This window comes from Narcine bancroftii, chromosome 11, assembly GCF_036971445.1.
Source record: "Narcine bancroftii isolate sNarBan1 chromosome 11, sNarBan1.hap1, whole genome shotgun sequence".
NCBI lineage: Eukaryota > Metazoa > Chordata > Chondrichthyes > Torpediniformes > Narcinidae > Narcine > Narcine bancroftii.
In genome coordinates this window covers 39,882,948-39,907,149 of record NC_091479.1, presented here as the reverse complement: position 1 = coordinate 39,907,149, position 24,202 = coordinate 39,882,948, and the positions used below count along the sequence as shown (strand labels likewise).

At 42.3% G+C, this 24,202-nt stretch overlaps 1 long non-coding RNA gene across 1 annotated transcript in view; it reads left to right on the top strand.

Annotated features, from left to right (window-relative positions):
- Nucleotides 1-5,195: 5,195 nt before the first annotated feature.
- LOC138745734 (uncharacterized) overlaps nt 5,196-24,202 on the top strand; it is a 50,548-nt gene continuing 31,541 nt past the window's right edge. Inside the window, exon 1 of the long non-coding RNA XR_011346458.1 lies at nt 5,196-5,544. This is a non-coding gene — a long non-coding RNA (uncharacterized lncRNA). The remainder of the gene's footprint in view (nt 5,545-24,202) is intronic.

Below are 24,202 nucleotides of genomic sequence, written 5' to 3'. Positions count from 1 at the left end.
CCTTTGCACATCCAAGGTCTGAATTTTCATCCCATCCAAATAGTATGCTTCCTGTTTATTTCCACTGCCAAAATGTACAACAGTAAATTTCTTGGTGTTAAATCTCATCTGCCATCATTTTGCCCAGTTTCCTAATCTGTTTATATCCTTCTGCAACTTTACGGTTTCTCCACTTCCTACTCTGTCCCCTATCTTGGTGACCTCCGCAAATTTGGCCACAAAACCATTTAAATCACAATCCAAATCATTAATTTATTTTTCCTTCGAATATATCTATCCTGCATTCCTTTTATTACTGCCACATGCCATTCCAGAATCGATCATTACTGAACCTGAACATGTTTATTGCGATGAACATCTTCTAATAAATGTTCTGCGTTTAATTTTTTTAAATCTTGTTGTGGTTCCTCTTCATCCCCTCTTTGGAAGCTGAATTCACAAAATTTTCCAAATATTTTTTCAGCAATAATTCTGTGGTACAGAGGATTACTCATCTTTCCTAGAGGTTAAAAGTTGCATTTTGATTTTCTTCTCTCAACTGAACATTGTACAAGGTGAAGGCTGATTAAAATGGATTCAGTAATGATGGCCTTCAAACTTTGCATTATTGCTGTGGCTACACAGCTTGAATGATAAACTGCTGTTTCTACAGGGAATTAACTCATGGAAATGTTCTAAATATATTCATTGGAGATAGACCTCTGTGAAAAGTTTACTGCCCATTGGCAACAATCCTTGAAAAGAGATGAATCATCACCCAACAGAGCAGCCCAGGAATAGGCCATTTGGTGAACAATGTCTGTGGTGACCATGATGCTCATTGAAATTAATCCCATCTGTCAGCACATGGTCCATACACATCACCCATTCCCTTTTGTTCATGTGCCCAACCACATGCCTCTTAAATCGTGGTGATTTCACCACTATCCTGGCCATGTGGGCCAGACCCCCACCGCATTGTGCAAAACCCTGCCTCACTTGTCTCCTTTTCCCCTCTCATGTTCAATATAGGGATCGTAGTATTTTTACATCTCCCACGGGGGCCGGGAAAGAAGAAATCTGTCTTCTCCAGGACTACAATTGGATAAATTTCAACCAGGTCATCTCTCACCCTCCAATGCTCCAAAGAAAAGTATCCAAATTTGTCCAACTTCTCCTCAGACCCAATGCTCTATCCCAAGCAAACCCCAGATGAATTCCTTTTGTCATGCAGCAACTAGAATAGCAGAAAATACTCAAAATGTGGCCTAATCACATTTAATACTTAATGCCCTGCTCAATGAAGAATACTTTCTTTAACACCCTACACTTGTGTTGCCACTTTCAAGGAGCTCACGCTTGTACCCCAAGATCCCTCTATGCAACAGTATGACAAGTCCTCTCAAAGAGCAAGACACTTGTCCAGATTAAACTCCATCTGCCATTTCTCTGCCCACATTTAAAAGTTATCGGTTTGGAAGGGAGAATACGAGGGGAACTCGGTGAATCAGCAGGAGAGAGAGTGAAACCTGTGGAGGGGGGAGGTGGTGGACAGGTTACATGATTTTGGAAAATTCCATATGCATACTATCGAGTCACAAATGCAATAAGAGATGGTTCCTCTGGATTTGATCTCACCCTGACAATGGAGGAGGCAGAAGACAAAGGTCAGTGTGGGAATGGAATGGAACTTAAAACAGCTTGTGACCATGAGCCAAGATGGCCATTGTGATCAAATTGGAGGTGCTCAGCCAATCTGTCATTTACTCTGCATTGGGTTTCCTGCCACAGAGAGAACAGACATGGTTGGAGGAGGTGATTGTGAAACTTTACCCTGCATGAGAATCCCTCGATGGTGGTAAATGATGTAGATTGCAGGAGAAAATGACCGAGGAGGGGGAGGAATTAGGAGTCTGTAATTAGTTGAAAGATCCTACTGCAAGATTCATCAACAACGAGGAGGAAAGCAGCTTCAGTCTATTCTCCCTCTCAGAAAGATTTAGTTAATAAACAAAACAATCTTTCAGCACAGCCAGGGGCAAAAGGGCTCTTAATTTATTCTTACAATCAACAGACTTTGAAATTACCCACCGTAAATGCCTCAAAATTCAATTCACTTCTGGTGGAAGTATAAGAGCCAGTGGCTTGCTTAATCAGATTAGCCTTATTCTGAGTTTCCATTTTGACTTTCACACCATCAAATGCAAGCCCCAGTTTTGTTCCCCAACTATTTTCTATCCTTACCCTCTTTGCAATCTCATCTTCCTGAAATTGGAACAAACAACAGCCAATTTTGCCATGTATAAATCAAAATAATTTACCCACAGTTTCACATCACTGTAGCCACTGAGGGATAACTTGTGCCCATCAGGAAACTGCACCACCCACTACAGGGTGCTATTTACCTTGGTGTTAATGACTCTTTTCCAGTGTTACTTTCAGACATAATGACATATTCAACATGCACAATATTTATTTTCTTACTGACCAGAACTATAAAGCATTGTGTGAAAAGGTAAAAAACTCAAGTCAACCAGGAGATACAAATTTCTGACTGCAATGTTGCTGCCCAAATTTGCTACATTATTGAAGTCTCACAGAGCTTACAACAGATATTCAAATCAAGCAATAACAGAAATAACAGATATTACGGCACGGTACAAGCCCTTTGACCCACGATGTTTTGTTGATCTTGATATTTCTAACAAAAAAAAAAACCCTGTAGCAGCTATTGCGGTAGATGCTACTAAATAAAGGAAAACACATACAAAGGTAGTCAACTCAAGACTGGTTTATTGCAGACATACAGACCTTTTATTCCCTGCCTCTCAATGAGAACATTAGTGAACACCTGGTCCAGAGGACCAGCAGGTTAAAGCTACCAGCCATTTGTGCCCCGTGCCTTTAGGGAGGGGCTTCATCTGATCCACTCACTGTACTTTGGTGCCCAGCACTGTTAGCCTGCGACGTGTCAGGTAAGTCTGTGAACTGACGGTGGCATTGCGTCCGCTACAACCCTGTTTTTCTTTCACCCATGTAAACCTGTCTTAGAGTCTCTTAAATGCACCTTACGTGATATTTTAATGGATAAATATATTTGGAGAATTTGGTAATATTTGGGATTTTGGTAAGATTTAGAGTAGGTTACATACATACACACACATATATTATAAAACATTTTATTTGAAAGACTGAAGAAATATTGAAGATCTCTGGAGAAAGTTATTCACATTCACAAGTTGGTGTTAGTCGAACTGATGTCATAAAATGAATGACCATTGTTTGGAAATGGAGCCAGGATGGCTACAAGTACTTTTCTGCAGGGTGCTTAGAGGAAAGTCACACGTGGGTTTTGTTTATCTAACAACAGCTTGAGCAGAAGAAGGAACTCCTGTTGTTTGGAATAAGAGGAATGGAACTATGTAATAGCTTGCAAAAAGAAGTTACCATCTGGAAAATCCTGATGGGGCAAGTTTCCTCAGCCAGACATTGAGGTGACTAATGAAGGTACCTCAGTTGTGGAAATCCTGGAACAACAAATCTCTAAAAACCCTACAAGAACCTTCCTGAGCAGGAAACATTTACCTTTCGAGCACCAAAACCTGGTGAAATTTAGAAACGTTTAATTCTGTGCACAGCAGAAGAATTGCTTGCATCCAGATAACTTGGAAGAAGGAGAAGTGAGATTGAACAATATCTGCTTAGATAATGACATTGGGAATGTTCAAAGTAGGAAATGGGTTCTACCAGCAGGAGTTTCTATTTGATAACAAATATTGATAGGTGGCTGGCAACATACGTTTCTTAAAAATTAATACTCTACCCTCTCCCTCCCTAAACCACATTCAGCCCCATGACATCTTTCCACATTGCATTACTGGGACCATCAAGGACCTGACCCATTTCCCATCTCTCCTTGCAATGCCAATATGGCAGCTGCCATTAAGAACTGACAAATCATATGCAAGATGAACATCATCATGACATCCTGCTTAAAAAGAAGGGTCAACAAACCTTCCTAATTTTGTCACTACATTTTTATTTCGATTCCCATGGGGCATGAGCAAAAAATGTCCCATCCATTGGCTCACCAAATTATGAGTAAAATCATGATCCCTGTTCAAGAAAACCCATAACCTTCAATGGTACACAGATAATCTAGGAAGAATTCTGTAATAAAGTTGAATGAAACATTGAAAGAATTTCCCGCTTATAAACACTGAGATTGTAGCATGCCAAGTGACCAGGTGAGCAATAAGAGGCCAAATCACTGCCACACTCGGATAGTCCAAGATGGCACGGACTCCCCTTCACTGACGAGAAGGAGCCCACTCCTAGCACCATGTATGGGCTGAGGAGCCCTCCACTTCCACGTAGAGGCAGACAGCTGGTGAGTGACGCCATGACACAATGACGTAAATCGGGAAGTCAGGGAGTACGTCACCAGAAGTGGGTGGGCCAGCGAGCACATGTGGGGAATTTAAAACAGTAAAGCCAGTCTTTGGTTTACTCTCACCTTGGGTGGATGTCTCTTTATTTGGTAGCGCTGCCACAGCAGATGCTACAAGGCGATAACTTCTTACTTGCTGCAACCAAACAGGTCTGCATGATACACCAACCTAAATAGAAAACATGTCCAGAAATCCCAGAGATCATAAATTCAAAAGGATTGGTGAAATCTTTACCCTGTATTTTTAACACCAAAGTCCCTATATTTTTAAGCCATTCGGACAGGTAACTGAGAAACATTACATTTTAAACACATGGTACGTCAGGATCAGTAGGATTGGAGCATTATTGTTCAAGAGACACAACTTTTAAAATAATAACATCTAACTTTATGAAGAATGTGATGCTACAACAGGAACAACGGATGGAATCAAACATGTGATATAGAGAATTTAGGTTAAAAAGACTTAAGTTAAAATGTGATGATTAATCAGAAACAGGGAAGCCAGAATGGACAGAGAGTTTACTAGCAGTCAAGGACAGAAGGAGCTGCTGAATATGTTTTTTTAAACCTATCTTTTCATGGTCATAGTGAGAGACATGCAGGAGACAAAGGATTGATAAGAAGTGTGAGAAACAGAATTCAGTGAATGTAGAGTTCACAGCGTACGTAACGAACGTGATAATTAATAATGCAGTTATACTTAGAATGTTTTTGTAATACTAACCAATTAAAACAGTATTAATAAGAAGGGGAAGGGCAAATAATAAAGGTATAAAAATCAATGCACTGTATGTATCGGGGCTTAACTGGTGAGAAACCAGTTGAGTCCAACTCTGCAGACTTGTAAATAAAGCTTGTCGTGTCATCAGTTTTAAAGAGACTCATGTGTGAGAAGTTTTATTTCTGACAAATGGGGGCTCGTCCGGGATCCACACTCCGGCCGTGAGGGGAGGCGAGAAGAGGGACATCGGAGGCGGTGCACCCCGCTGAGTTCAGCGGCTCCTAGTCCCTTGCTCGTCGCTTCGGGCGGCTTGAGCGAGTGGTATCCGGACAGGGTGACACGACAAGACGGAGAGGAGAAGGGTGACGGTTCAATCCCCGGGAAGACACCGGTAAGTGACGACTTACGATTGTGGTGTGGGGATTGGGTAACAGGTGTAACGGGATACACCTGTTTGGATAAAAACCTAACGGAATAGATTAAGTATAGATCTTTTGTCGTTGTGTGAGAACCCTGTCGCGGGACTCTAGGATAGACCCCAGGGAAACCTCGGCGGTAACCGAAGGAGGGACAGCACCTCCGACGAAGTGCCGAGAAGAGAGGGGTCAACCCCAGGAAAACCTCAGCGGTAACCGAAGGAGGGACAGCACCTCCGACGAGGCGTCTGAGAGGAAGGGAGTAGGGTCCAGAGTGAGAGGGTCCTCAGCAACGATAAACAGATCTAGGTGGGAAAATGGGAGGATCAAAATCTAAGGGCTCGTCTGAAAATTCAGGACAATTCCTGGGAGTACCCCTTGACAGCCCTTTGGGGAGAATGTTTGAAAATTGGGATAGTAATAGATATCGGGACAAAAACAAGAAAAAGATGGTCCAATATTGTCTCCTTTGGTCAAAACAACCTATTAAAGGTTCCTCGGTCTGGTGGCCGAAATTTGGATCTGATGAGGATTGGGTTAGACAAGCATTAAACATATATGTAAATTCGAGACCAAAGGTGAATCAAGAAGAGTCAGCATATGCATTTTGTTGGGTTCCCTGGCCAGGATCCTTAACAGAATGTTTTAAATTGAGAGTGGCAGGAGAAAAGAAATGGGAACCTCTGGACAACCTTCCCCCTCCTTATATTCCCCCGGTGCCTACTGCGCCCGAGGAAAGCTTATTACCGGAGGGGAAAGGTGATGAATCTGATTGCCCCGAAGGGGGCCGGGATAAAAAGGATGAATTAAGGGAGTCGGACCCTAAACTTCCACCGGTAAACCGACCCTGGACAAGATCCCAGACTGGTCCAGGACCATCAAAGTTTTCAATAAACCTAAATCCCCTGAGAGAAGTTCCTATGGGAGGACCGGGAGGGGGAACGGGATATGTGAATGTTCCCCTAACTAGTACAGAGGTGCGGGGATTTAAGAAAGAAATGAAAAAGTTATTGGAAGATCCTATAGGACTGGCTGAACAGCTTGACCAATTCTTGGGACCAAACACATATACGTGGGAAGAGATGCAGGCAATAATGGGAACATTATTTTCACCCCAGGAGAGGCAGATGATTCGACGGGCTGCCCTCCTCATGTGGGAATATGAACAACCTGGGGACCCTAGACCCCATGAACAAAAATATCCCTTAAATGAACCCAGGTGGGACAAACGAACACCCGAGGGATTGGCAAGTATGAGACAATATAGAGAGTGGACAATTAAAGGGATACGGGAGGCTGTGCCAAAGGGTCACAATTTTACCAAGGCATTTGGGAACCACCAGGGGAAAGACGAGTCCCCTACTGATTTTTTGGAGAGGGTGAGAAAGAATGTCCAACAGTATGCTGGTGTGGACCCTAGTACACCAATGGGTGAACAGCTTATTCGAATTGAATTTGTTTCCAAATCATGGCAAGACATTAGAAAGAAACTAGAAAAGGAGGAGGACTGGAGTGAAAAACCCCTAAGTGAACTGTTAAAAAAGGCACAAAAAGTATATGTGCAGAGAGAAGAAGAAGATCAAAAGAAGGCGACAAAGGTTATGGTACAGACTATCCGACAGATGAATGCTGAATCCAGAGGGGAAAGAAAACAAAACCTTCCTCTAAACAATCCAAAATATCCAAGAGAGGGAAGACCCCGGAGGTTCGTTAAGTGCTATTACTGCAATGAGGAAGGACACTTTAAGAGGGAATGCCCCCGATACAAGAGGGAATTGCGTGCCCTCGAACTTATGGAAGAAGATTAGGAGTGTCAGGGGTTCCAAATGTTAGGGACCAAATATAAGAGGGAACCCCTGGTAAAACTAAAAATTGGTCCCAAGGGAGAAGAGGTGGTGTTTATGGTGGACACAGGAGCGGAACGAAGTAGTGTAATAACTGTGCCAATCGGAACTGAGCCTATAAAAAGTAATTTGACAATTTCTGGGATAGAAGGAGCTCCCAGAATGGTATCAATAATTCCCCAAGTAACAGTGAAACTGGAAGAAAGAGAAGGGGTACAAGACCTCTTGTTATTACCTTCGGCTGGATTTAACCTCCGAGGAAGGGACTTACAGGCTCTCCTAGGTTTGGGTGCTCTCCCTGTGGACGGAGAAGTGCGAGTCCACCTCTGCGCTTTAAAGGAAGAGGATGAACGGCAGATTGACGAGAGAGTCTGGTATAAGGAGGGAAATCGAGGAGGTCTGGACATCCCACCTTTACATGTCACATTAATACCAGGTCATCAGCCGGTAATTGAGACTTTAATACGAGACGGACTATTAGAAGAATGCATGTCACCTTGTAACACCCCTATACTCCCAGTAAAAAAGTCAGATGGATCCTATCGCCTAGTTCAGGATCTAAGAAGTTTGAATGCTATTGTTCAGACCCGCCACCCAGTGGTGCCTAATCCCTATACTATTATGAGTGCGCAAACCCAACTCCAAGTCGCAAATCCACCGCGCATGCGCCAACCAGACTTCCAAACTTCTTCTTGCCCCTCCCCCGCCACTTTCCCGCTGCCAGTTACCCCACGGCCTCTGGCCTCGCCCAGTCGGCGCCATCAGGCCTCGGCTCCACTCAAACACCCCGCCGGTACCGGCCGCTCCCGGGTGGGTCCCGGCGGGCTGCGGGTCGCCCGTTTTCCCTGGACCGCGCGGCTGAGGAAGGTCCCGGCGCCTCCGCCAACTTCCTCCCATTCGCGCCCGCGGCGACGCGACGGACCCCGAACAGATGACGTCGCCGCCAACGTCCCGCCTCCTCACAGCAAGAGCCAATCAGCCCGCGAACCCACCCATCAATCCAACCCGACCCCAGCGTCTCATCCAATAGCGGCCTCACCGAATCAATCCTTGACTCGCGCAACTACTTGTCCTGGTGAATGTCTATTGCTGCTGGGTTTTGGGGTCCTTTGGGCTCATAACACCATAGTCTGGTGACGTACATGGACCTCCTTCCCACTCCATCCATTTTGGACCCCCACATGAAGAGGGAAACTGCTCTGGTAACTGCCAGGGCAGAGGTGTGTGAGATGGGCCTGGTGGGAGATGGGGGTTTGGAGATGGGCCTGGTGGGTGACAGGGGACAGTATTGGGGATGAACCCAGAGGATGGAGACCACCCCCGGAGCTCCGGTTCACCAATGGGTCACTCACCTTGGCCCACGGTCGTGCGTTGATCTGCGGGAATGTGAATTAGATGCAGTTGAGGTTCATCTCCCGGGTCTGCTCCCTGGTTGAGGTCCCCAACACCTGTTGGGACAGAAACCACTTTCACCACTGGCTCGGGGTGGAGCAACAGGAGGGTGACAAGGGGAGGGGATGCAATGTATGCGTACCAGGTCAGGGACATGGGACGAGCCCAAGAACTAGAGTGGTGGTGAAGGCTGAAATTTTAGGGGCATTTAAAAGGCTCACCAAGTGTCACAATTTCCCAATAACCGATCGGCTGCTTAGACTTTAAGAAATGTCTTCAATGAAAATGAAATATCCTTGGAATTCTCTACCCTATTGAATGTGACTGTGCACCTAGCTGGAGGTATTTGGACATACTATATAAACCTTGCTAAGTACCAGGGCAGGTTGGAAACGTTCGACTTCCTTGGGGGTCAAATCAACAGGCACGGAACTAAACCCTGCTTGAAAAGGTAGAGGTTGTTCAGTGCTTCCCCAAACCCCACATAATGAAGGGGCTGCAAGAATTCACTGGTACCATTAATTTTTATCACCGATTCATACCGGTAGTGGCCCACATCATGCGGAGAAAGGTAAAAACATTACCTGGGACAATGATGATTTGGAGTCGTTCCAGAAGGCCAAGGATGCACTGGCCAACACAACCCTTGTGGTACACGCCAGGCCAGAGACACCCACCACTCTCACAGTAGATGCTTCCAGCACAGCAGTAGGGGGTGCACTGGAGCAATTCATCGAAGGGGAATGGCAGCCTCTGTCCTTCTTTAGCAGACACCTCTGGCCACCTGAACTCAAATACAGTGTCTTTGACTGAGAACAATTGGTGCTGTACCTGGCAGTCAGGCACTTAAAGTATTTTTGGAAGGTAGACAATTCAGTGTCTTCATGGACTAGAAGCCATTAACTTTTGCCTTCCATAAAGTGTTGGACCTGTGGTCGGCCAAGCAGCAGCGACTCCTCTCATATGAGTCTGAGTTCACTACAGACATTCAACACATCGTGGGTGATGCACTGCCCCACCCCCGCAATCAAGTCTGACCAGGCCCTGTCCCTGTGAATAGACTATTTAGCCCTCGGTAGGGGACAGCAGGATGACCCTGATATTCTTGCAAGCAAGACAGCAGTGTCCAGGCTCAGGCTGGAGGATGTTAACATCGACCCTGGTAAGTAGACGCTCCTCTGCGGCATTCCAATGGCAAATCCCACCTCATCGTGCCGACAGCATGGAGATGGCAGTTTTATGATGAGGTGCACAACCTGACGCACCCGGCCATCAGTACTGTCAAAATGGTGGTCAATAGGTTTGTCTTGCTGAGCCTTCAGAAACAGGTTGTCAGTGGGCCAAGGCCTGTACACTCTGCCAGATGACCAAAATGCAGACATACGTGAAGGCACCACCCCAGACATTCGAGCCAGCATCACATAGGTTCAGCCACATCTACAATGACATTGTGGGGTCACTTCCGGCCTCCCGCGGGATGAGTTACCTTCTCACCATGATTGACTGCTCCATGAGGTTCCCCGAGGCGGTCCAGCTGGCTGACACAACCACTTGTGTCCTCCATTAAATTGGAAGCGGTAATAAATATGAACGAAAGTTTGATAATAAATAGTCTCCCTTGCAGTTGGGGTACAATGTATTTCTTAAGATCAGAGGAATCCTGGAGCCAAGACAAAGTGATCCTGTGTTTCCCAAGGATTTGATTGAGTTGTTGGGGTAGTTGAAAGTGAAAGGTCCAAAAGGTCTCCTGCTCCTTCCACTGCCTTTGTGTTCTGTCTTGCGATGCTGATTGGGTTCACCTGTGTGTTCGCTCAATCGCTCGCTGATTGGTTGCTTCAGTTGCGCGAGCCAATGGGTTGATTCGGTGAGGCTGCTATTTGATTGGACGCTGAAGTCGGGTTGGATTGATGGGCAGAATCGCAGGCTGATTGGCTTGTGCTGTGGGGAGGCGGGACGTTTGCGGCGGCATCGTCTGCTCAGGGTCCGTCGTGTCCCCGCTGGCCCAACGGGAAGAAGTTGGCGGCGGCGCCGGGATCCACAGCCGCGTGGTCCAGGGAAAACGGGTGACCAGCAGCCCGCTGGGCCATACCCGGGAGCGGCCGGTACCGGCGGGGTGTTTGGGTGAAACCGAGGCGTCGGTGCGAGGCCTGATGGTGTCGATAGGGCGAGGCTGGAGGCTGCGGTGTTACTTGCAGCGGGAGGGGGCGCGGAACGTGATTGGCAAGTCTAGTTGGCGCATGCTTGATGAGTTTGCACATATCTTGCAGATACGCATGTGCCGATTGAGGGCCACGAAGTGAACTGTTTGCGCAAGCGCCAACTGACGTCTGGCGCATGCGTACAGAAATTAAGATGGCTGCCCCAGCCAATGGACCCTGAGTCACAAAGTCAATCCGTACATTTTGGGTCTTTTGTGCCCTGTGTCTCTGTTCTCGTTTGTCAAATCATTTGATTTTAAAAATAGGCTCTAAGACTTCAGGGGTCCTCACACGCGGTCAAAACCCCGACTTGCGACCATCGTGGGCACCCTCCCAGGACGCGACCATTGTGGTACTACGGTCGCAGGTCGGTGAGGACCTGTCGGGGTCATTGGGTCGCCTTGGAAGAGATGGAAAACCAATTCGTTTTTCTTTGCTTCCCAATGCTCATAGAATGTGTCTGATTCCATCCGTTGTTCCCGTTGTAGCATCACATTCTTCATCAAGTTAGATGTTATTTTTTAAAGTTGTGTCACTTGAACAATAATGCTCCAATCCTTCTGATCTTGACGTACCAAGTGTCTAAAATGTAATTTTTCTCAGTTACTTGTCCAAATTCCTTGAAAAATATAGGGACTTTGGTGTTATTTTGGCCACATTTCGAGTGTTTTCTGCAATTCTAGTTGCTGCATGACAAAAGGAGTTTATCAGGGGGTTGCTTGGGATAGAGCATTGGGTCTGAGGAGAGGATAGTTTGGATAGTTTTCTCTGGAGCATTGGAAGCTGAGTGATGACCTGGTTGAAATTTATCCAATTATTGTAGTCCTGGAGAAGGTAGATTTCTTCTTCCCCCTCCCCTGTGGGAGATGTAAAAATACTACGATGCCTATATTGAACATGAGAGGGGAAAAGGAGAGAAGTGAGGCAGGTTTTTGCACAGTGCGGTGGGAGTCTGGTCCACGCTGCCAGGATAGTGGTGAAATCACCACGATTTAAGAGGGTTTTGGTTGGGCACATGAACAAGAGGGAATGGGTGATGTGTATGGACCATGTGCTGACAGATGGGATTAATTTAAATGAGCATCATGGTCACCACAGACATTGTTCACCAAATGTCCTATTCCTGGGCTGCTCTGTTGGGTGATGATTCATCTCTTTTCAAGGATTGTTGTCGATGGGCAGTAAATATTTCACAGAGGTCTATCTCCAATGAACATTTCCATGAGTTAATTCCCTGTAGAAACAGCAGTTTATCATTCAAGCTGTGTAGCCACAGCAATAATGCAAAGTTGAAGGCCATCATTACTGAATCCATTTTAATCGGCCTTCACCTTGTACAATGTTCAGTTGAGACAACAAAATCAAAATGCAACTTTTAACCTCTAGGAAAGATGAGTAATCCTCTGTACCACAGAATTATTGCTGAAAAAATATTTGGAAAATTTTGTGAATTCAGCTTCCAAAAAGGTGATGAAAAGGAACCACAACATGATTTTAAAAAATTAAACCCAGAACATTTATTCGAAGATGTTAATGACCAGGTGAAATTAGTAATGAAGAAAGCGAATGCTATGTTGGCATTCATTTCAAGAGAAATATGTACAAGAGTAAAGAGGTGTTAATGAGGCTCTATGGGGCACAGGTGAGACCTCATTTTGAGTCTTGGTGCAGTTTTGGGCCCCCTATCTGAGAAAGGATGTGATGTTGTTGGGGAGGGTGCAGAGGAGAATGACGAGAATGATTCCCAGAATGCAAAATATAATGTATGAGGAGTGTTTGACAGCTCTTGGGTTATATTCATTGGGATATCGGAAATTAAAGAAGAAATCTCATGGAGACATTTTTTATTTTGAAAGGTTTAGATAGGGTGGATGCGGGTAAGATGTTTCCCTTGGTGGGTGAATCGATGACAAGAAAATTAGAGGTTATCCATCCAAAACAGAGATTGGGAAGAACTTCTTTTGCCAGAGGGTCATGGAGCTGTGGAACTTAATGCCTCATACAGTAGTGGAAGCCAGATCACTGGGAGTATTCAAACAAGAAATAGACAAGTATCTCGTTAGTGAGGGCATGAAGGGATATGGGGAAAAGTGTGGAAATTGGAAGGAGTGTAGAGTAGCTCAGTGTGTATTTATGGAGCAGGCTCAATGGGCCTGGTGGCATGGTTCTCCTCCTTTGTTTTGGGATCTTGTTCTCATTTGAGAGAGATTATCGAAGGCAACTGAGAAAAATGGAAACATTGGAGGAAATTGTTGGAGTAGGTTATTTGTTTGCCATCTCTATGTAAAAGTTCAAAATTTTCTGTCAGTTTCGATCGGTGCCGGTCCCTCCAATCCTTGAGGAACATAGTCTTTCTAATATGTCATGTGTTCTTTCAGCTACAAATTATTCTCTTATTCAAACATGGCCAGAGGTTACTCATGCTTCATTTTAGTCTTGCCATCTTTTTGGGTAGTTTTTCAGTTGTAAATGTGGCAAATTCCATTTTGGGAGTGAATTTCTTGTCACATTTTTCCGTGATGTATTTGAAAAAACGTTGTGTGGACTGCAGCTCTTGAATGCAAGTGAGCTGCATTTGTTGTCCTTCCAATGCCACCTGCTGCCTGACAAACCTTCAACCTGATTCCTGCCCTTTCCAAGCCTTACTCGTGTTTTCCTTGCCTCATGACCCCATCGTAACGGTGTACAGACATGCAATAAGCCACCATATAAAGGCAGGGTCTGAGACGCAGGCTTGTAATACCCCCAGATTATCTTAAAATCGCAAGATTGGATTGGCAAGAGTTGGGCGTATTCCACAGATCTGACAGCTGCTGGGCTTCACGGTTGCATATGGTTCTGAATAAAACTAGGGATTGGCGGCCTTGCAGAGATGATCGTCCCCTGAACAATTCCACCAAGCCTGACTGATAAAATATTCCAAATTTACAAGACTTCTCAGCAAACCTCCACAGCAAATATGCATTTGCCAAAATAGATCTAGTACCTACTTACTATTAGATTCAATTTGAGTCTCCGGATGTCACGAAGACAGCAGTGATGCTCCCGTTCGGCATTCAGTCTATGAAATGCAGCTCAGACATTTCAGTGGTTCATGGACCACTAATTCACTGGCCTTGGGTTTTTTTGGTGCTTGTGTTGATCGATCAGATTCTGGTTGTAAGTGTGGATGAAGAGGAGCACAAGAGCCACCTTATCTCATTGTTTCCAAGACCTGAGGAATGTGGCATCGTGATCAATCCCAGGAAAGTGTTTCTGGTGCTTCTGATCTTGTATTTTTGGGACCTAGAGTTATGCAACATGGTATTTTGCCTGATGAATGGGAAATGCGTGAATTTTGAGAATTTCCTCCCCCCTTTAAGGTTGGCCAGTTGTGATGGTTTTTAAGTTGGAGGAATTTTTATTGCTGTTCCCTGGTGAATGCCACAACATCTCTATTACCTCTTGCTGAATGACTCAAAGGATCTGATGCCTGTTTCAAAAAGACCTTAACTTTGGGAGATGATGCTGTGTTATCTTTCCATGATGTGAACACTGTTCTTACAAAGGCCACTAAGCTTGTACACCAAATGCCCAAGGCCTTGCTCTCTTACCACAGATGCATCTGTCAGTGCTGTGGGACCAGTGTTCGAACAACGAGTCTGTGGGCAATTGGAAACTTTGACATTTTTTTTCCAGCCAAGTGGTCACCAGCTCAGGAAAATATAGTACATTTCGGCAAGAACTCTTAGCTATCTATCTCGCAGTGAAATATTTCAGTTTTTAAAAAAAATATATGTATAGTTTTCTATACAGTTCAATATAATTATAGAATCGTATCCAAATGAAACTTACAATTATGAAAATAGAATAAAAAAAATAAATGGTTGAACTGTATAGAAAAGTGAGAAGAGAAAAAAGTATAAAAGATAAAAAATACAGATCTAGGTGCAAAGCTACTGTGATAACTATTCCCTCCCAAAAGGAAAGGCAGGATATTAATAAAATAGTAGAATGAAACCAACATGATAAGTTTCAACCATTAAGATTAAAGAAAAGTGGTGGTGGGGTGGAGAAGTGAATACATTAGATATCCAAACCCATATCTAAATATGGTTTCCAAACTTTGAAGTATGTATCATACCCAGTTCGAATATTATAAGTCACCTTTGCTAAGGGACTACAATTTTGCATTTCCCCACAATCAATTTTAAGATTGGATTCAGATTTCCATGGAATTGTTATACATATCCTGGTAACTGCCAAAGTGACATAAAAATAATTAATTGTTCTTTGAGAAATTGAATTAGGCTTCCAAATCATATACATTTCCCAAAAGTAAAAGCTCAGGTGTTAATGGTAAACATTATGATAATTTGTTCCAAAAACCTGCCCACATTTTTCCAAAATGATGTCACCTTGAGATATCTCCAGATACAATGTATAAATGTACCAGTTTATGTGCCACATCTAAAATATGAATTTGAAAAATTAGGAATAAATTAATTGTTGTAGCTTTAAATATAATTGATGAATAAAGTTATAATTAACTAATCTATCAAAAACAATAATTATTGTCCCAACAAACGTCAGACCAGCAAAAAGGGTCAATTTCAGTTCCCAAATCCAATTCCCATCCTTCTTTTGATTTATTCAAGTTTGGATTTGGAGATTCCTCTTGATATAGTAGATACAATTTTGAAATAAATTTCTTTGTAATTCTCTCATGAATCCCATTTTCCAATTCGATATTTCAGTTTTTTTATTGGAAGGTCATTCTTTGACCATTTGTACAGACCACCAGCCTCTTCTGCATACTGCAAGTAGAAGCACACATCTCTATTTGCCCAGAGAGATTCGGCACTTGGACTTCATCCTACAATTTTCATCGGACACACAGCACATCTGAGGAAAAGTGAATGCTGTGGCTGGTGCCCTATTCAGGCTCGACATTACATAAAACTACTGCCATCAATTTCAGTGCCATGGCTCATGCACGGCACACTGATGCCGATTTCATCCGGTGAAACCAGATCAACTCTGGTCTCCATTTTCAAGATGTGATGCTGGATTAATCAGGTGAAAAGTTGGTTTGTGATTTTTTTTCCCCCAACAGAAAGGACGAGGCTGTTTGTGTGGGTGGCTATGAGGCAGGAGATTTTCTCTTCACAATCTATCTCTTCCTGGTAGAAGAGCATCAATCAAACTGGTTAAGGAACATCTTACCTGGCTTCGTGTTAAACAGAATGTTGGATTATGGGCAAGGACTTGCTTGCTAAGTCAACGCCCTAAAGTCTCCAGGCACATGAAATTCAAGCTGGGGGATTTTGTTGTTTTGGATTCCCATTTCCAGCACATGCACCTTGTGGCTTGGAAGGTCCACTTCCGCCATCTCGGCAATGTACTTCTCTGCTCACGGGTGAGGACAGGACTACCAGGTGGAAGGACGAAATTCCTATCATCGGCATCTCTGCAGAGACAATTGCTTGGGCTTTTGTGGATCATTGGATTCCATCTTTTGGTGTTCTGGGCACAATTACAACAGATCGAGGGTCTCAGTTCGAGTCAGCATTGGTCTGAGCTCTCACTGATCCTCTGGTCACTACCTGAATTACGGCTAAGCATTTCAGGCCAACAGCTTCTTTGAGCATTTTCATTGACGATCGAAAGCACCATTGACAGCAGGTGGCAAATCATCTACATGAAGCGAACGTTTGCCCATGGTTCTCCTTTGCGTGACTACAGCTCTGAGGGCAGATCATAGATGTTTAGTGGTAGAGCTAGTCTATGACTGTATGCTGACCTTGCCAGGTGAGTTTGTGAATCTGAGTCCAAACACAGTGCTCCATGAACAGGTCAGTTTTCTTGATTTTCTTTGAGAAAATGAGATAACTCTGATGTTCTCCTATGTGGCAGCATCTTCTGCAGTGGATGTGCCAAATGATTGTCAACACTGTACTCGTGTGTTTCTTTGACATGATGTTGTTCGTAAACCACTTTAGCTCATTTACGATGGTTCTTTCCAGGTCTTATGACACCATTCATAGTGTTTTGTTATTGACAGGAATGGAAAAGGTAACACTGTTTCCATCAACAGGTTGAAGCCAGTGTATTTCGAATGTCCACATTCTGCATCAGGGCCAGAGCAAAAGGACCAGTCGTACCCCTGCATCGCCTGTCTTCCAGTATCATACGAGATCAGGTGAACTGTCAACCCTCCAGACCATTACACTGGGGACAGTTCCATTCAGTCGCCTCCTTGCATGGCTCGGAGGCTGGAGGTGGGTGGGGGAAGGGTGATGCATCTGCCTGCTTTGGGAACGGTGCAATTTGCCGCTGATGATGTATTTGAAGCATCGCGCTGGAGGAATAGCCCATGTGTCCGAGTGTGTTAAACATCAGTGTATGGGTGATGGATCTCCGATGCAGGAGGAGTAGAGAGAGAGGGTCAGGATTACAATGTAGCAATGAGCCAATGAGAAGGTCAAAGGGGTTTGGCTGGGTGGTCTTTCGGGAGTTGAAGAATGCAATGTTGTGTCTGAGGAGGATAAAGAAGGTCGACTCCATTGTCTTCTGGAAGAAACGAGTGAGGGTATTCTTTAATTGTTTGTAAACGATGGTATATCAGTGCCATTACAAATCTAACTCTTCCCTACCTCACACTCATTACCCTCTTTTATTTTTCCATCCATGTATCTTAGAGTGTTTTGAATGTCCTTATTGTACCAGCCCCCACCTCCACCCCAGCAATGCATCCCAGACCCTCACTGCTCTGTAATTTTTTTAAACCTTGTTTAGACGATCAAATCAAAAGATGAATGAAGTTCTACTGCTTCATCTCGTGATCTCATCATCATTTCTTTGCAGATTATGTTTGTCTTAAATAGACACTATGAAGGAGAGGGGGAAGGGTGGATCCCTTATTATATCTGCTGTGCAAATACTGCGAGCTGCATTGTTACACCTCATAGCAACACATGTAACACCTCATCATCAGATTTTTAAGAATACCGGGGAATATTAATGATCTAAAATGCCCAAACTGGGGAAATAAGTCAAGATAAATGCCTCGTATTCCCAAATCGGAATGCACTTTGGAAGGCATCATTGGGTTTTTGTGACTTGCTCATGAACCAGAACTTCTCTTACATGGGTTCTTGCTCCTAAGACCATTCTCTTGCTTCCATTTCAATGAAGTGGCTACTTTCCCTTCCTGGCTCCCATGTAAGCTCGCTCTGGCTTCTTTTGTACTGACTGTCATTATGTTGTTGCAAAGTATTGTCCATCCATCTTTTCTCAAAATCTGAACTAATCCGTACCAATTCACGAAATATTGATGCTCTCCATTTATTGACTTTCTTGATTTGAGTTTCTTCCTGTCCAACATGGTTCGACAGTGGATGGCACAATCGCAACTCTGTTGCGCTGCCAGTGATAGGGATGGGGTTCAAATCCTGCTCTCTCTATGAGGAGTTTCTATGTTCTCCCTGTGTGTGCTTAGGTTTTCCCCAGGGTGGGGGAGGGGCCTCCAAATTTTTCCCACTGTTCAAAAAGTATGGGGGTGTTGAAGGTCAACTGGGAAGCACAGGCTTGTGGGCCTAAAGGGTCTGTTACTGTGTTGTATCTAATCTTAAAGTATTGCATTGACTCTGATATGTCACCAATGTAAATCTTGGTAGTAATGGTGTTCATGATTCTGCTTTGTCTTGATCTCTGCGGCTATTGGCCTCGTCTCTCATGTGAAACCCTATAACTTGGATGATTTTGAATTACCTAGTTGTAAGCAGTATATTTGAATGAATAGCTTTGCTAATTCCTCACCATGTTCATGTTTAAAGTCTATCTATCCTTGTCTGCCCAGGCTGGACTGGAAAATTGTAAATGTTACTCCACTCTTTAAGAAAGAAGAGGCAAAAGACTGTAAATTTTAGACCACATCTTCACATAAAAAAAATAATTATCACGTAAATTATGTTATCTCTTCCAAACAAATACAAGTTTTCATTTTGCCAACGATTCATATTTAAATCCACATCATTTTTCCACGAAATAACAATACATTCCCCAACCAATGCTAATGCGAACCGAATAAACTCAATTTGAGATTTATCCATTCTTAAACCCATTGTTAAAGTTGTAATATACCCCATTTAAAAAAAAAGCAGTGGATCTAACATTAAAGTAGTCTCTAATAAATCCGCCTTAAACTCTTTAATTTTTATCCAAAAAGACTTATTTATCACACAACCAGACAGAATTGGAAAAAAAAAAGTACCAATTTGAGTCCCATAATTAAAACATAAATCTGAATGACTAAATCCATATCTTTTTAACTTTTCTGGTGTTTAATTCAACTGATGTTGAAAATTGTAGTTCACCAAATTTAGTCACACTCTCTTCACACATAGTAGTCCATCCTTCTTGGGATAATTCTAAGGATAAATCTTTCTCCCATTTAAGCTTTGATTTATCTCAATCTAGATTACCCATTTTCTCTTGCAAAAAAGAATACATTTCTGAAATAAATCAATTTCTGCCTCATTTACAATTAAATTTTAAATTTAGTTAACTTAGACATGTTCGATTCCCGCCCAAAACTCTTCACTACTGGAGCATGTACTTGAAAATATGCAAGTAAAGAATTTAACGGTACCTCAATATTTTCCTGAAGCCTAACATAAGAAAAAATATCCCATCTTCAAAACAATCTGCTAACACTTGAACACCTATCATCTGGCAAATCTTTAAATACTGAGATTACCCATCGAGAAGGATATGTATTTATCCTGATGTAATGGAATTTGTAATGAAACCTTATCTCCAGTTGCTATTGACAGATTTCTTTTATACCAAGTATCACATAAATGTCATCATACTGCCACATTATAATAATGCAAAAGACGAGGAGTCCATCTAAATATACATTGATGTATAATAGAATGAGAAATCTGTGCTAATAACACTTTAACCCAGTGTGGAGGTTGATTAACATCGAACATCCTATTAATAAATTTTAACTGATAATAAACTAATAATTTAATGAATAATTCTGAAAATGAGGCCATTGTCATCCCTAATGCATATTGCCATGTTAAATTTTGCAACAATACTCTAGCCAATGAACCTTTCTATAAAAATATTCTGATTGCTACATAACTCTTTAAAAAATATGTTTGGACACAAATATGGAATTGATTGAAAAAGATATTGAATTCAAGGAAAAATATTCATTTTTAATACAATTCACATGTGCCATTCATGTCAAAGGAAAATCTTTCCATTTAATTAAATCAGCTTGAATTTTATCAATAGAGAAACATAGTTAAATTTACACATAATCCACATCAACCATTACCTTTAAATATTTAATTTTCTTAGTCCATCTAAGCTGTGTAATCTGTTTACAAGCAGGATAATCTTCCTGTGTAATTGGTAATATGTTCCTCTTATCCCGATTAACCTTATAACCAGACATTTTTCCATATTGAACCAAACAGGTTTGTCGATGTCATAATGATTACTGAGGATTTGTTAAATATATTAGTACGTCATCTGCAAACAAATTAATCTTACGTTCCTCTTCATTTATTTTAATCCCACTAATTTTATCATTTTGTCTTATAGCTTGGGCTAGCGGTTCTATCACCAATGGTGACAAAGGACAACCTTGCCTTGTGGAGTGTGTTAAATTAAACGTATCTGAAATTTGTCCATTTGTCACCATACTCACCAAAGGCCTTTTATACAAGGCTTTAAAACAACCAGGTAAAAAAGTTCCAAACTTAAATCTTTCAAGTATTTTAAATAAAAAGTACCTTTCAACTCGATCAAAGGCTCGATTAAACGTGTTAAATACTTCGCAAGTCTATTGGCCAATACCTTAGTTACTAACTTATAAACTACATTTAATAAAGATATTGGTCGATATGAGGCAACTTTCAATGGGGCTCTTTCTTTTTTGCAATAACTAAGTCAAGGTCTACAAAAGGATTCTGGAAATGCTTTTGCTCTTCTGTAGCTTATTTAAGAACATCCACCAAAACAGGAGACAAGACTTCATAAAATTCTTTATAAAACCCTCCTGTAAACCCATCTTCTCCAGGTGATATTCAATATCGCTTCTTCAATTTCTAAATCACTGAAAGGAACTTCCAATTCTGTCCTATCTTTATCGTCCAAAACTGATACGTTCAAACTACCTAAAAAAGACTCAACACGTTCCTCATCCTGACTTACTTCAAAAGGATATAAATTCTGGTAAAATGAGTGAAACTCATCATTCATTTCCTGAGGTTTAAAAGTAACTCCTGATTTAGTTCTTATCACATTTATTGTCCTTGATGCCTGTTCAGTCTTTAATTGCCGAGCGAAAACCTTATGTTCTCTTTCTCCTAACTCATAATAACGCTATTTGGATCATTGTATTAATTTTTCATATTTATATGTTTGCATTATATTATAACAGTTTCAACTGAATCAAAAAAGTCTTTTTATCCACAGTCGAATTTCGTTGGAATTCCTTCTCTCAAATTGTTATTTCCTTCTCCAAATTTTGCCTCTCTGCCAAATGCTGTGTCTTAATTCTTGCAGTATAATTGATTATCAGACCTCTTAAATAACCTTTTAAAACATCCCACAAAACAAATTTACTTTGTACTGAATCTGTATTAATTTGCAAATAAGACTGAATGTGGTCTTTGATATAACTTAGAAATTTTGGTTGCTTCAATAACATCCCATTAAACATTCACCGATAAGGGGTGTGTACATTATGCAAACCAGAACATGTGCAGGTGCACAATCCTTTATCCAGAACCCTTAGGGGGGGGGGGGGTCACTGTGTTCTGAATTTCAGATTTTTCTAGATTTCAGAAACCCAGATTTAAGCCCACCCAAATTATGTTGCTGTATCCACCCCCAATCACTTCCAGTCATGCTGCCATTTTCCCCCCACCCCTCTCCCTCCTGCCTCGCACTGCCGTCTCTCTCCCTACTTGCTGGTGTTTGGAACTTTCCGGATTTTAGATGTCCAGATAAAGGATTGTGTACTTCTACTTAACAATGAGGAATGATCAGACAAAATCCTACTCTTATTCTCTGCATGTATAAATCTACCCTGTAATTGTACTAACATTAAGCAAAAGTCAGTTCTCAAAAAAGGATAATGTCTGGGTGAATAAAGAGAAAAGTTATTCTGTCAGATTTAATTTCCTCCATATTTCTACCAAATTCAAATCTTTCATTGAGTCTAACATCCATTTAGCTATTTTGGTTCTTTGTACAGTTTTGGAAATTTATCCAACACACAATTAAAATCCCCACCAACCAAAATATTTTCATTAGCTTGACCCAGATTCCAAAAAGTTTCAGAAATAGCGTCTTCATCATTTTCATTGGGTGGATAAACATTCATCAAAGTCCATGCTTCAGCAACAAATTTACATTTCACCAACAGCTCTCGACCCAATGTGGCAGAGAATGATTCCAACTGTAACGGTATCTTCTTATGAACCAAAGTAGCAACTCACCTCGAGCTTTCGAATTAAATGGAGATGCAAAATCATGTCCGACCCAATCTCTCATCAATTTCATATGTTCTTTCTCAGACAAATGAGTTTCTTCCAAAAAAGCAACATCAACCTTCATTTTCTTTATATATGCCAATATTACCTTCCTTTTCATCAGATTATTAAGTCATTTAACATTAAAGGTCACATAATTTAAATGAGCCATAACTTAATTTCCTCCTGAGATTGACACTTCACACAGCAATTACAATTAGATATAAATTTTTTAAAAACCCAAACCCCCCTTTCAAACAATAAGAAACCCCTGTAAAAAATGTAAAAATCTACAAGTACAAGAGTCGGACCAGCTGCAGTTAATACCACAAGTGGCAGACGACTTTAGAAGTAGTAGAGTCAACCACCACCCCCCAACCGACCATTAAAACCCATCAGTCATCCCAGTGATAACACCCACATTGAGCTTGAGCTTCATCTTCAACATCATTCACCGATTCCCATTCCCTTCCCAATCTTATCCTCGGGCATTTTCCCCATCAATTCCTTCAAATCTGGGAAGGAATTTGCAAAAGATAATGCACCATAAGGACTCTCAAAACATTGAGACTGATCTCGCCCATAAATCACCTTAAATATAATCGGATACCAAAAAGTAAACTTATACCCTTTCTTCCACAGCACTGCTTTGACCAGATTAAACTCTTTCCATCACTTAATAATCTCCTGACTTAAATCAGCTTAAAATAAAACCCTATTGCCTTGATACATCGTAGGGCTTTGATCAAGGCGACTTTCTGATCCGCAAGCCACAATATAATTTCTCTATCCTGATATCACAAACATCTTAAAAGAACCGCTCTTGACATTTGACCCAGAAAAGGTTTTCTCCTTCACGCCCTATGAGCCCGATCTCAAAAGACTCGACTCCCAACATCTCTGGAATCCATTTCCAAAAATAATTTTACAGGATCTGAACCTTCAATATCTTCCGGCAGACCTCGCACTCCTCCTGACCCGCCGCCAGGCCAAACAACTTGAGGACATCTTGCGTCACTGGATGCGCAGAGGATGTGGATGTTTCTTCCAGCTTCTCCCGAGTTCCACATTGAGGATTCGGATCTATCTCTAACTGCTCCCGAGGTTCCTTCTGGAAGGTCGGCCTTGCTTCTTCTGCACTTTTTACAGGTTGAAAACCTAGGTTTTTTCTAAGTTGCTGGTAATGAAATGGTATTGTATGTACTTATCAGTACAGGCATGGGATGGCCCACCCTCCTGATGTCATCCTCTCCTCGACTCCTCCCTAAACTCCTCCACTGTGACCCGGCCATAAAGGTCGAGCCACCTCTTCCATCCCTTCACTTCCCTCACTTGGACCCGGGCCTGCAGTCTTGTGATTAATAAAGCCTATCGTTCCCCTCATTCTTTGTCTCTGTGATTATTGGGGCAACTGGCAGTGCCCAACACTGCTTTTTTCCTTTCTTCATTTCCAGAATCCTACTGTAGTAAATTACTGTTCAAAACATTGATAAAAATCAAAAAAGTCACTACAGTTCGAGTATTGAACAGTTTAGTCAGGGAGAGGTGTCTTCTCACGTCATTTTCCGATGCCATTCTTCCACGACAATCCCCCCTCCCCTCAGCTGACTCCTTGAACACCATCAAATCCGTGGACTCTAGGCAGCCCTGCAGCAGTCT